Source organism: Chlorocebus sabaeus, chromosome 26 (assembly GCF_047675955.1).
Source record: "Chlorocebus sabaeus isolate Y175 chromosome 26, mChlSab1.0.hap1, whole genome shotgun sequence".
NCBI classification, from domain to species: domain Eukaryota; kingdom Metazoa; phylum Chordata; class Mammalia; order Primates; family Cercopithecidae; genus Chlorocebus; species Chlorocebus sabaeus.
The window spans coordinates 29,240,391-29,253,759 of NC_132929.1; the positions used below are offsets into that span (position 1 = coordinate 29,240,391).

Below are 13,369 nucleotides of genomic sequence, written 5' to 3' on the forward strand. Positions count from 1 at the left end.
TCCACAAAATTTCATATAATTTTATATAGAGCCCTAGAAATTATCTGTGCAATCATTAGTATTTTTTTTCCTCTCTCGCGCTCCCTCTCCTCAGTCATCGGTATTTTTACCAAATGCTTACAGTTCTCCACCTTTTCCGAGTACATGGTTTCTGCTTCATTAGCTTTGTCTCTGTGTAACAATGAAGAGCAGAGACCCCTTCCGACCCCAGGTTGGTACATTGAGTGAATAAGAAATAATAAACTTGAGCTGTTTTAGCCAATGCAATTTGGGACACTGTTATTAGAGCACAATGTAGCCTATTCTGATCTGGATATTATCCAAATTGATATCAATATACACATGAATAGATAGGTAGAGAAAAGAGAGGTTTGGTGACTGACTCAATGTCATATAGCCACTCATTTATTCAACCCAACTACTGGAATGCCAACGTTGAAATTAAAACCCAAATTGACTACTCCTAGTTCAGTGCTCCTTCCACTACATGAAATGTGATTTCTCGTGCTTATGTGCATTATGCTTTCCCTGGAAACTACTCGAAGACACAGAAACAAATTCCCCCTAACTTCCCCACCTCTGACAGATGGCACATCTGTTTGAATAGACACTTCATAATCCAACTTTGGTCTATTCTGCATCCTATAAAAATTCAATGGCACTAATAGAATAAAAGTTCTCAATATCAAATCTTAAAAATTCATTAAGTCAAATTTTATGTAGCAGGAAAGATACTTCTCACGTGTTCTTTAAATAGCAATTATTTCCTTCCATTTGTTTTCACCTCTTTCTCTATATGTTTTTATCAATTAAGATAACAAGTATGTGTTACTAAATTACACTGTACTCACCCTCTAGAGATGAAAACTAATTAAAAGAGATGTGGTATGAACATGCAATTTTACTTACTTCCAACACCTCTGCTTCCCATCTATGACACTGAAATCAGCAATATCATGTTGATGCTTTCTAAGTATCACACTAACAAGCTTATAATTGGCCAAAAGGTCAGTAAAGATAGAGGTCTGAAGGAAAAACAACTTAGCCAGAATTGGCTCACCACTAAGAAGACCAAAGGACATTTTTTTTCTTTAAAATAGTGCTTCTCCTCTTTTGAGTGATTTGTATGTGTATTCACATAACGAATAATCAACCACAACGCTTATTTTGGGTATATATTTGTGTGGTCACCAGATATTTCAGTCAATTCAATTCAACACATACTTATTAAATTGAAATCAATACCCAGAGAGTATGCTCACTGAAAAAAAAAGTATATAAAATTTAAGAAATGTCTCAGGATAGGAGTTCTTTCAAACAACCATACCACAATAACTTCTCACATGTCTAGCAACTGATTGACAAGATCAAGCTTGTAGATTACCTTTAAAAAGTAAGAAGCAGAAGAAATAAGACAAAAATCTCTGAAAACCCAAATGAGAGTTTACAAACCAGGGCTCCCACATTGAGCAAAACCAGTTATAATTTTCAGCAAATAGGGAGCTTTACAAGAAAATCTGTTAATGATAATAACAAAACATAGTTCTTTCCAGTGGAAAGCTACCACACTCCTCTTCCTGTGGCCTATTATACTCGATTATAACACAATCTAATCACAGCACTGTGATTAGACCTGTAGGCCAAATCCTACCTACCACTTCTTTTTGTAAACAAAATATTACTGGAACACAGAAACACTCATTTACTGATGTGTTGGCTCTGGTTGTTTTTGCATTACCAAGGCAGAGTTGAGTAGATGTATCAGAGATTGTACGGCCCATAAAACCAAAAGAAATTTGATATCTGATCCTTTAGAGAAAAATATTGCCAACCCCTGGCTTATTCTAAATTAATGGGAATTTTAAATGTATGCAAAATATTCTTTCTGGGCAAAAATACAATATAAATATAAAGAAAGCAATTTTATGTGTTAAATTCCCTTAATTCCATTAAGTTGCACTTTAAAAGAGGACCCTATCTTAAGTCTGTATTGGTTGTTTTTGTTACTCATGAGATTTTCCACCACAAATACAAATTGCTCCCAGAAGTCCAAGTCCAGGAATTCTTACAACTCTATAGCAAAAAATCCTAATAATACAATTAAAAAAACCAAGCCAAGGATTTGAATAGACATTTCTCCAAAGAAGATATACAACTGGTCAAGAGATACACGCAAAATGATCAATGTCATTAATTATCAAAGAACTACAAATCAAAACCACAATGAGATACCACCCCACACCTTTCAGGATGGCTATCATTAAATGAAAACAAAACCAAAATGAAACAAAAGTCAGGTGTTGGTGAGGATGTAGAGAAATTGCAATCCTAGCACACTGTGGGTAGAAATGCAAAATGGTATAGCTGCTATGAAAAACAGCATGCAGGTTCCTCAAAAAATTAAAAATAGAACTACCATATGTTCCAGCAATCTGACTTCTGGGTATTTATCCAAAAGAATTAAAATCAGGATCCTGAAGAAGTATTAGCATGTCTATGTTTATTGCAGCATCACAATAACCAAGATGTGGAAATAACCTAAAAGTTCATTAGCCAATGAATGGATAGAGACATTGTGATATATACATACAATGGAATAATATTTAGCCTTCCAAGAGAAGGAAATTCTGTAATATGTGATAACATGATGAACCTTGAGGACATACGCTAAGTGAAATAAGCAGTCACAGAAATACAAATATTGCCTGATAACACCAATATGCAATATCTGAAATAGTCCAATTCACAGAATTGAAGAGTGGAATTGTGCTTGCTAGGGGCTTATTATTCAATGGGCATGAAGTTTCAGCCCAGTAAAATTAGTAAGCTCTAGAGATCTGCTGTACCACATTGTACCTAGAGTCAGCAATAATGTATTATATACTCTTAAAAATTTGTTAAGAGGGCAGATGTCATGTTAAGTGTTCTTACCAAAATAAAATAAGAAATTGAAGTCCAGGTTCGAAGACTTCCTTTTATTTTCTGCAGGGGTACAAGTCATAGTTACCTTCCACTGCGTCTCACTTTATGTTCCATCTCCAGTCATATCAACTTCTCATTAACCTCCTACTTGTTCCCCATCTTCATATTCTGGGTTTTTGGACTTGCTGTTCCTTATGGCAAAATCTTATTCATCCATCAAGATGTAGTCCTAATATGACTTCCTGCATACCACAGACAGGGTTAGCTTCACCATCTAAAGGGGTTCCTCCCACTGGCACTTCTGGATATAGGTCAACTAGAGCACATATGTCACACCATGGTTTTTGCCAACTTGATGTTAAAACAAACAAACAAAACAAAACAAACACCAGCTAACAATTTATTTCTCTTGCTTCAACTAAGCAATAGACTCCTCTTCCAGACACACTCTCTTCTCTAATTCAATTTTTTTTTTTTACATAGCAAACAAAATGACCTTTTCAAAACATAAATCAAATCATGTTACTCCTTTTGAGTAAAATTGTGAAAAGACTCCCTTTAATACCTGGAACTCAAGCTTCTTACTTGGGATTATTACACCCAACATATTCTATCCCTCCCTCACTTTTCAATATTGACTCTTAATTCTCCCTCCCCCATACTTCTCTTGAGTCACACTGACCTTTTTGACTTCATTATCTACATCAAGCTCATTCCTACTTTAGACCTTTTGCAGTAGTTGTTCTCTTTGCTTAGAATATTCTCCCCTCTGTAAGGTGGGAGAATTTCTGGCTCCTTCTTGCAATTCAAACTTAGGATAAATCCTACCTCCTTCTCTGATATTCTCTGACCACTCAGCCTATAGTAAACCCCTAGGACTGTCTATCAAACTGCCCAACAGTAATTCCCTGCAGAGCCTTTATCATTACCTGACAGTCTTGTGTTTTTGTTTTGTTTTGTTTTGTTTTGTTTTGTTTTAATTGCGATGTATCCTCTCTCACTAGAAATGTAAGCGCCATGGGCACCATGATCTCGTATCAAGAAGAGTGCCTGGCACATAGTAGATGTTCAATGAATATTTACTGAATGAATAAAGTATTCTGTTTGCATTCCATGCTACAAAACTTACATAACATACAGACACAGTAATTCTTTGTTCTCAAGGAGCTTTAGGCCTAACTGGGAAAATAAGACAAATAAATAGTGGTAAAATAATTAGGCAATCTATAGTTTTGTTCTTTTGTTTGTTTGTTTTGCTTTATTTTGTTTTTGAGACAGAGCCCTGCTCTGTTGCTCAGGCTGGAGCGCAGTGGCGCGATCTTGGCTCACTGCAACTTCTGCCTCTCAGGTTCAAGCAATTCTCCTGTCTCAGCCTCCCGAGTAGCTGGGACTAAAGGTATGTGACACCATGACAGCTAATTTTTTGTATTTTTAGTAGAGACAGAGTTTCACCCTGTTGGCCAGTCTGGTCTTGAACTCCAGACCTCAGGTGATCTGCCCACCTCTGCCTCCCAAAGTGCTGAGATTACAGGAGTGAGCCACTGTGTCCAGTCCATAGTTAATTTATACATTGATTAATCATCTCTTGGCCTTCTGGCTAAGATCAAATGTAGCATCTGTTCTTATCAGTTTAATATAAATTGTTTAACTAACATGTTCATGGTAAATTGTACATGCACATGCTGTAGTCTGGGTAGGATTTGACTAGGTAAAGAGAACATCTCTGGTACATGAGATTGGGCAGGAAGAAATGTGGAGAATAGAGTCACCAGCACCACCCATGTGGAAGAGCACTGGGGTACCAGAAATTATGGAAGAGCCTTGTCATGGGAATCTAAATGGGGGCTTCAGAGACAAGGAAGAAGAACAAATCCTACAAAGCTCAGTTTCTCCTGGGGCTGCTAATCCAGTATGCCACCCTACGTTCCCACAATGAGCTACCTAAAAGCACTTAATGTCATACATGTTGAAACGTAATCAGCCCTCTCTCCTCCTTATCCTCTGATGAGAGGGTGAGTTAAGCAGTTTTCAAATGATGTACAAAAGCAGGAAGCAATGTTTGCTACTTGGGGGAAGCGGAATTGTACTAGTCTTTGCATCTGGGAAATGAAACATAAATCAGGCCTCTTCATCTTTATTACGCTTAAATTTCTGAAAGTTATTACAAACCTGTTGCTTAGATTGTTGCTGGCTTCAAGGGTTTTGTATTGAGGAGAGGGCTTAGTTAAGTAATTCTTTCAGGGAAGTAGAGGCTCCTGATATATAACGCAATCCTCAGGCTATTTTTGAGTGCTTATTTTAAACAACTTTGTTATTAGAAAAAGAAGTCTAAGATTTAAGGGCAAGTAAATGGGGTAATAATATGCACTTTGCTGGTATAACAAGCCATTTTAACCACATTGCCTTTCAATCTTCTTTTCTGAGTCTTTATCAGCTCTGTTCTATGCCCACCTTACCCCAAGTGAATCATTTCTCACTAATAATGCTGGACATACTAAGTTTTATAACCACTATTTAATAAAGTTTTTCTTATAAACTTTTGAATTAATTGAGACATGTCTAAATATCAGTGGAGGTTGCTGCTGTGTTTCAACAGCCTCTTTACTATTACTGACTATTTTTTGCTAGGTCACTATCCTCTGTACAATCAAGTCACATGTAAACCTGATTTGGACTCAAAGCAATTGACTGGCAAAATAAATACGCTTTTTTTTTTTCTGTCAGTCATTTATATATTTTTTCCTTACAATTCAAAAATGGAAGCATTCTTTACTTTCTTGCCATCTATTCTTCATGTTTTAGACTTCAGTAGTTTACAGTTCATGAGTTTATTCCACAAATATTTCTGAATGCCTACCATGTGCCAGATATGCTAGATGATGAGAATTTCATGATAAAGTTATAAAATAGGTTGATCATAACTGTAACTGTCCCCTGTGAACTTATACTGTAGTAGAGAGTAGGGAAGATACAAAATGAAATAAAAAGGATGCTGAGAAAGAGAATAACAGAAAGTGGGCTGCTACCTACGTAATGGTAAACTGACATCAAAGTTAGACTTGAAGGTATAGAATTGGGGTGAAAATATTCCGGCAAAAGACTAACATCAGTGGAAATATGAGTTTCTTTAATGAGGCCAAATAGTTGGGGATTAAATATCTGGGTCATGGAACTGAACCTGTAGTTGATGTTTTTCATCTTTTTTAATGTATGATTTTTGATTTTGGTTTTTATTACAAGGGTGAATGCAACTCAGATTAATAACAATGGAATGCTCATTCTTAGTTTATTTTCTTTCCATCATGCTTGTGGAAGTTGAAAAGAATATTTCATAAACATTACGTGAGTTCAATAGACTGGAAATTGTTATGTCTGAAGAATATGTGTAAACCTTACAGGACATCCCCTGCCCCACACGGTAAGTGTTAAAATCAAATGTATAATTCCAAAGATACTCTTGCTAAGAAAATCATAGATAGAGTTCCTAGTTTAAGAGATACATTTTAAAATAATAGTACTAAATAGAAATTGGAATTTTATGAACATTCTGAAATATTAAAGTGGATCTTTCCTAGGTTTTGATTATGCATAAATATACCCAGTCTGGAAATCAACACAAAATTACCAGTGGATAGTAAAAATCAATTAGAGTTCTTTCCCAACTATCACTCATGAACTACTGACAAATCCTGCTCTAATTCTCAAGTGAAGAAACTTTTAATTACAATATGATGTATGTGTTCATGCTGAATGAAATTCAGTATATCCTGAAAACAAGAATTAAAAGCAATCATACTAAATAATTTATCAAAAAGACATCAGGTAACCGCAAGAGGGCTGCAAAAGATTTAAGAGATATGATGTATCGTTCATACATAATGAGACTTTTACAGATTATATTACTTAGTCCCCTTATACTTCATTATTTGTCTGTGAATTAAATACCCATGTATTATACCCATTATACAGATAGAGAAGTAAGGGCTCAAATCCTTAGATTTTGTTCATTAGTGAAAGATACACAGATTTTGATAATTATTTCGTTACAAAACTGAAGTCTGATAAAACATAATAACTCAATGTTTTAAAATACAAGAACTTGGTCCTAGAATTAATGGACATAGAACATCAGGTGAAGGCAAAAAAAACATCAAGCTGTGGCCCCATAGCAGGGCCTTTGTGGTAGGTGCACAAGAACAGTGAAACAAACCATCATCTGAGGTACTGTGTGTTACGTGGGCACTTCCTCACCACGCAACTCATTGAATTTTCTGTATCTGATCTCATGTGCTATCTGCACTAAGATAGAAGGGTAGATCCTTTAAATCAGATGTATATTGTGGGCATAATTTGTCATGATTAATTGAATTATAAAAAGTGAAAATTTTGACAAAATACACTCAGAACTGTTAGTTTTCCGCTTCTACCTTACTAATTCCATCCTTGTTAACACAAGAAATTTAATGATTAAAAATATGTCTCAAGATATTATAAGCTGATCATTAGCATACATAAATGTTAAAGTCATAAAAGAAAGATATGCTTAAGAGATCTTGGCCAGGTGCAGTGGCTCACGCTTGTAATCCCAGCACTTTGGGAGGCCGAGGCGGGTGGATTACCTGAGGCCAGGAGTTCAAGACCAGCCTGGCCAACATGGTGAAACCTCATAGCTATTAAAAATACAAAAATTAGCTGGGCATGGTGGTGCACACCTGTAATCCCAGCTATCCCAGAGGCCGAGGCAGGAGAATCACTGGAACCTGGGAGGCAGAGGCTGCAATGAGCAAGGATTGGGCCACTTCACTCCAGCCTGGGTGACAGAGCAAGATGCCATCTCAAAAAAAAAAAAAAGAGAGATCTTAAAGACAATTTGTTACCTTCTATTAACTTGACTTTATAATTGATCTGGTTTAATAAAAGATAGGTCCTTGGCAATTAACAATTTTGGACTGACAGTCATATAATAAAAACTATGTGAAAGTTCAATGTTCAGGTATCCTCTTAGATTTGGGGAGATGTCAACTGTCAAATAATTTTCTCATTTGAGCCTCAAGATAATCACACATAAAGAGACAGGACCTATACTATTCTTTCCATATTTTGCCATATGATTACATGATCAATGTCATGCTATGGTTGTTGTAAAACAGAGATTGGCTTGAGAGACAACAAAAAGGAAAACAAAACATCTGCTACCAGAAAATCAATGGAGAAGGCCACGTTTTATATAACGACAAGAGACCTCTAGTGGGAGCTAGAAAGAAAATAATGAAGGTGAGCAGGACTTTGCATTTTGTAAGCTTTCTTTTTTCTTTTCTTTTTTTTTTTTTTTGAGACGGAGTCCTGCTTTGTTGGCCAGGCTATGGCACAATCTCGGCTCACTGCAACTTCCGCCTCCTGGGTTCAAACAATTCTCCTGCTTCAGCCTCCTGAGTAGCTGGCTATGCCTGGCTAATTTTTGTATTTTTAGTAGAGACGAGGTTTCACCATGTTAGTCAGGCTAGTTTCAAACTCCTGACCTCGTGATCCACCCGCCTCGGCCTCCCAAAGTGCTAGGATTACAGGCGTGAGCCACAGTGCCTGGCTTTCTAAGCTTTCTTAATGGCTTTCTAAAAGTCATCAGGTTTTGGGCAATAGGTGAAGAAATAGAACAACGTCCATTATCAGTCCCATTTGATTGTGCATGGGGTTAAATAGGTGCATAAGGAAGCCCCTGCTGCTCACGGCAGCTTGTTAGGATCATTTTTATATCTGGCAGGAATAATCACACTTGAACCAAAAGATTATGCAGGATATTTTAATTTAGGATTAAAGCTGTTTGCAGAATAGTATGAGCTATTGTAGTATGAAGAAAATTACAACTAAATAAATGTCATTTGGAGATGCAGAGAACTGGTGGTGCCTTCAGGACATCACTATGAAAACCAAATTCAGAAAAAAGGACAAGAATGTTAGCTGCATATATTTTTTAAATAAGTTCATGCTCTTAGTTCCAATAAATAAAGATAAAGTCTTAATATATTTTATTTTCAATAGGATAGGGGAATTATTCCATGAAAATAAATGCTTTTTTTTTTTTTTTTGAGAATTGCTTCCTGTTAGTTTTTTGCATTTGCTGTTCTCTTAGGGCCAGTTTCAACATAAGTCATTGGTACAGAAGTAGTGCTCCTGTTGGGATTGCTTTAAATGGGTCCAGATGGTACTCTCAGTCAATAAGTGGTATTACCAGCTTTCAACAAGAAAGATTTTATTCTCCTCCATTTCCTTCCAGTTATAAGCAACTAATACTTTGAGTTAACATCTAAATTCTACAAACTTCATTCTTTCTCCCGAAAATACCATCCAATGCATTAGTCATTAAAAAAACAGAATAGAAACACATTTTGAAGAGGTCACATTTATAATCATTTTAATCAGAACCAACAAGTTGCTCAATAACAGAGCATTCAAATCCACTGGAGTGAATTTGGACCCTAACAGATAATAACCTCTTTAAGTAGGTGGAATAGGGTCATCTTTTGGGTACTACAAGAAGCAGGATCTTAACAAATTTTGAGAGGCTACATGTTTTTAAAAAGGAAAAACAGGCTGGGCGCAGTGGCTCATGTCTGTAATCCCAGCACTTTGGGAGGCCAAGATGGGCGGATCACAAGGTCAAGAGATCGAGACCATCTTGGCTAACATGGTGAAACCCCGTCTCTACTAAAAATACAAAAAAATTAGCCGGTTGTGGTGGGGGGCGCCTGCAGTCCCAGCTACTCGGGAGACTGAGGCAGGAGAATCGCTTGAACCCGGGAGGCACAGGCTGCAGTGAGCTGAGATCACATCACTGCACTCCAGTCTGGGCAAAAAGGAAAAAAGAAATAAGGAAGAAAAAAAGTCTAAATAAGCTAAACAGTTTTGGGTGCATAATATCATATGAACATGATTACAGAATTCATAGGTTCTAAAATATCTATAAAATTATTAATGTAAATGAAGGCAAATGTAAAGATGTGCTTTAATAAACTATGCTAACAAAGTCCCTAGATCAAGCTAAATGCAAAATTAAAATGCCTAAAATGTTTAACTTTTCTCCATGTTTCTATGCTAGAACTTCCCCCTCCAAATTAACTGATAACTACAAACAGAGTATTTAATCCAAGAAGAAAGTTATAATCTTAGATTTCCATGTCTCCTATAGAGTTAATGAAATATTGTGGGGGGAGAGAAACTGAAATAAATCTAAAGCTAAGTTTAGTACTAAATAAATGATATCAATATTTATTCAGTGAAAAATCTTACTTTAGAAATAATGGAAGAGAGAACATTTTTTGAAACCAGAGCAGAACTAACCCAAAGCAGAACTAACCCCTTCTCTGGCAGAAATCACGGCTGCTTATCAGCAATTACAAAAATAATAACGCTGACCTTGAATCAGCCTTAAAGGTCTTCGCTCACAATTATATTATCAGCTTTATGAATTTTCAGTTGCTATCTCAGCCATAAATTCAATAAATGCAGAGTTGATCAGTAATAGGAAGACAGCTATTTTAACAGCTGACTTCATTGAAAAAGGCATTTGAGAAAGTACACGTTATACTGGCATTTTCCATGTTAAAAAATGCAGCTTTCTCAAATCCTGCTCAGTACACTTTAGATGAGGACTTATGTCCTCTCAGGAACAACAGTAAAAACTAAAAATCAAACTCAGCCAAAACTAGAAATGATTTAAATAAATTATATCGGCAGTCCTGGGAAAGCAATAGGCAGCTAAAAGGTTTTTATACCTGGAATTATTTTACATTTCAGGACTTTACCTTGGAGCATTTTTTCTCATCTTAAATATATAACTTCACTTCCTCTCTGTATCTTAAACATAACAGCTCACAACGGTAGAGAAACCCAGTCAAAAAAGAGCCCTGTGTGTAGTTACTGTAATTAACAGATTCAATATCCATTACCGCCAGTCAGGTATCATAGCAACCTTGTAGTGCTGAAAACTGCTTAGAAAATTCTTCAAAACCAGCAAGACTCTGCTTTAGGAAAACAACACTGGGGACATGACTGGCTGTCAACATCTGTGGGTGTTGCTATGGGCACAGCCACAAAGAACTCTGCCATCTATACAAAAAGGTATACACACAGAGAAGAGGGGAGGGACACAGAAGATAAATTGATAAGGAAAATCAAAAAGAAGAAATCATTGGGCTGGCAATATACAATAGGCACGCAATCTTGAGTCCATGTTTTACACAAATTCTTTTCTATTGAGGCTAGAGATTCCAAATTAAACTTAACTGTAATTGTGACTCAACATGAGCCAGGGTTTGGAAATAATATCTGAAAACTCTCCATTTGTACCCTTTATTGCAAGTCTTAATTTGAAACGTAAAGTGAATTACATTTAAAATAATATTTAAACTTCCACTTGTAAACCCTTAATAGTCGTTTATAAATCTACAGAAGAGAAAAGAACAGGTTACTATGAACAAGAACCCAATATCGATTTTTCGGCAGTGCAGTAAGGCATCTCCATGCTATCTGGCTGCTGTCAAAGCCACTCTTTAACAGCTGGAGTCAAATTGCACTATTTACAGCAAGAGCCCTTGTCAAGTGGACCATAAGTATCCTAACAATACACTATTCAAATGGCACTTTGCCACACAAATTGCTGACTTGATGAATAACCTATGTCAATGACTAAGGCCAATATAGAAGTTTCATTTTTATGAGAGGTTTTACATTCACACATGAAGTAAGCTTTCTTGGAAGAACTATTAGGCTATATATTTCAGGCCTTTGGACGCTGAAAATAATTAAAATCTGTTTAAATACATCGAGGGAACTTGACAACATTAATATGGATCTGGGGTTAACTACATTTCTCACACCAGTCAGAACAGAGTCCTTCTGTTGCTGGCACTCCCCACCGGCACGTGCTGCACAAAGCCAGACTTAAACTAGCCTCGCACCATGAAATAGGAGCATTCTCCTTTTGTGCCTGTGATTTACGTGGCCAACGAATGTTCAGATACAAGCCAGGCTTTGAAGTCCTGTGAGGAAATTCGGAGTCGCTTCTGGGTGCGAGGTGGACAGCTGGAGTCATTCGATGGTGCATTTCCTACTTTTCACAGTCACTCAGACCTTCTAAATTAGTTTGGAAACAAAGCTGTGACATATTCCTCATAGTTTTCTTCGTGATTGAGGTAATATTTTAAAAACGGAAAAAGTTTAAACTCACGCCACAAAATGAAAAAAGGGAAATTCTTCATAAAGCAGTTATTTAAAAAAAGGATTAGTTATTACAGAAATTTTTATTTAACCTACAGTATGTAAAATTATCTATAAAATTCTTATGATAAACAGTTATACACTGTCAAAAACTTGCATCACCTTACGTGTTCAAAAAGCAAATGACCTTGTAGATTTCTCCCCTAACGTTTATTGCTTTATTCTATCTTCCTAGGCTGGATATTATCATTTAGGTACTACAGTTTTAAGTTGAGACTCACCAAATCAAAATACTTAACACAGAAATCTTAATCCAATGTTTACAGAGGAAAATGACTGTCTGTTCATCAAGTGTTTGAAATTTAAAATAAAAATCTATTTTCTTTTAAAATTATAAAAAATTGATATAAAATATTTTCCATATTAGAAAAATAGTTCTATGCTGCTTATTATATTAAAAAGAATAAATCAAAAATTTACTAATCAACAAGGGAAAATTTTCATTCTATATGGATGATTTAGCCCTATATAATGCAATTTATTGTAAAATAAATATTTGTTCTTTTTTATAGTTATACAAGTTTAATATTAAAATAAAGGTAGTTTAATAAAAACCATGGTAACATGTAATATTGCCATGATGAATTATTATTTAATAGCTTTACAAGTACATTTTCAGATGATATTTTCAAATGTCACAATTTGGAAACTAATTCTATTTTGGTTATTTTTTGTGTCATAAAATATAAAAAAACTAACTTTTCATTCTGATAAGGTGATAGGTAGTAGTGGGATCAAATTTCAACTGGTGGTCTACCAATACACCAGCTGTTTTTCACAAGAGGCATCAGAATAAAGCTCTAATAAAAATTTTCAGCAAATGGTACCAGAGAGACATCACCATAACGTCAGCTAAAGGTTAAAAATATATATAACCAGATTTCTAGAAAGTTCAACTGGAATGTAAATAATGCAGTGTAGTCTTTATTTATAATCAATTTTATATGCTTAGACAAAAATGCACATATAAGCGCATTATTTAAAGAAAATTCCATTAAAAAAATCCAACTAAGTTGGGAGCCATTACTTACAAATTTGTTTCTCTACAAAGGGTGGTTTTCCAAACACATGTGAGTTCCTGGTTTCTGTCACAGATTAGACTTGATATAAGCTCTTTTGGATTACATTACACACAGTTCAGAAGAGGTTGGGATAAGTTGTTTCATGTAAAATA

The 13,369-nt window shown here is 35.6% G+C and overlaps 1 protein-coding gene and 1 pseudogene across 2 annotated transcripts in view; one reads left to right on the top strand and one right to left on the bottom strand.

Moving 5' to 3' along the window:
- Window positions 1–13,369, bottom strand: part of WDR72 (WD repeat domain 72) — a 234,461-nt gene that overhangs the window by 127,607 nt on the left and 93,485 nt on the right. The window lies entirely within an intron of this gene.
- LOC119628246 (U2 spliceosomal RNA) lies at window positions 4,500–4,606 on the top strand (annotated as a pseudogene).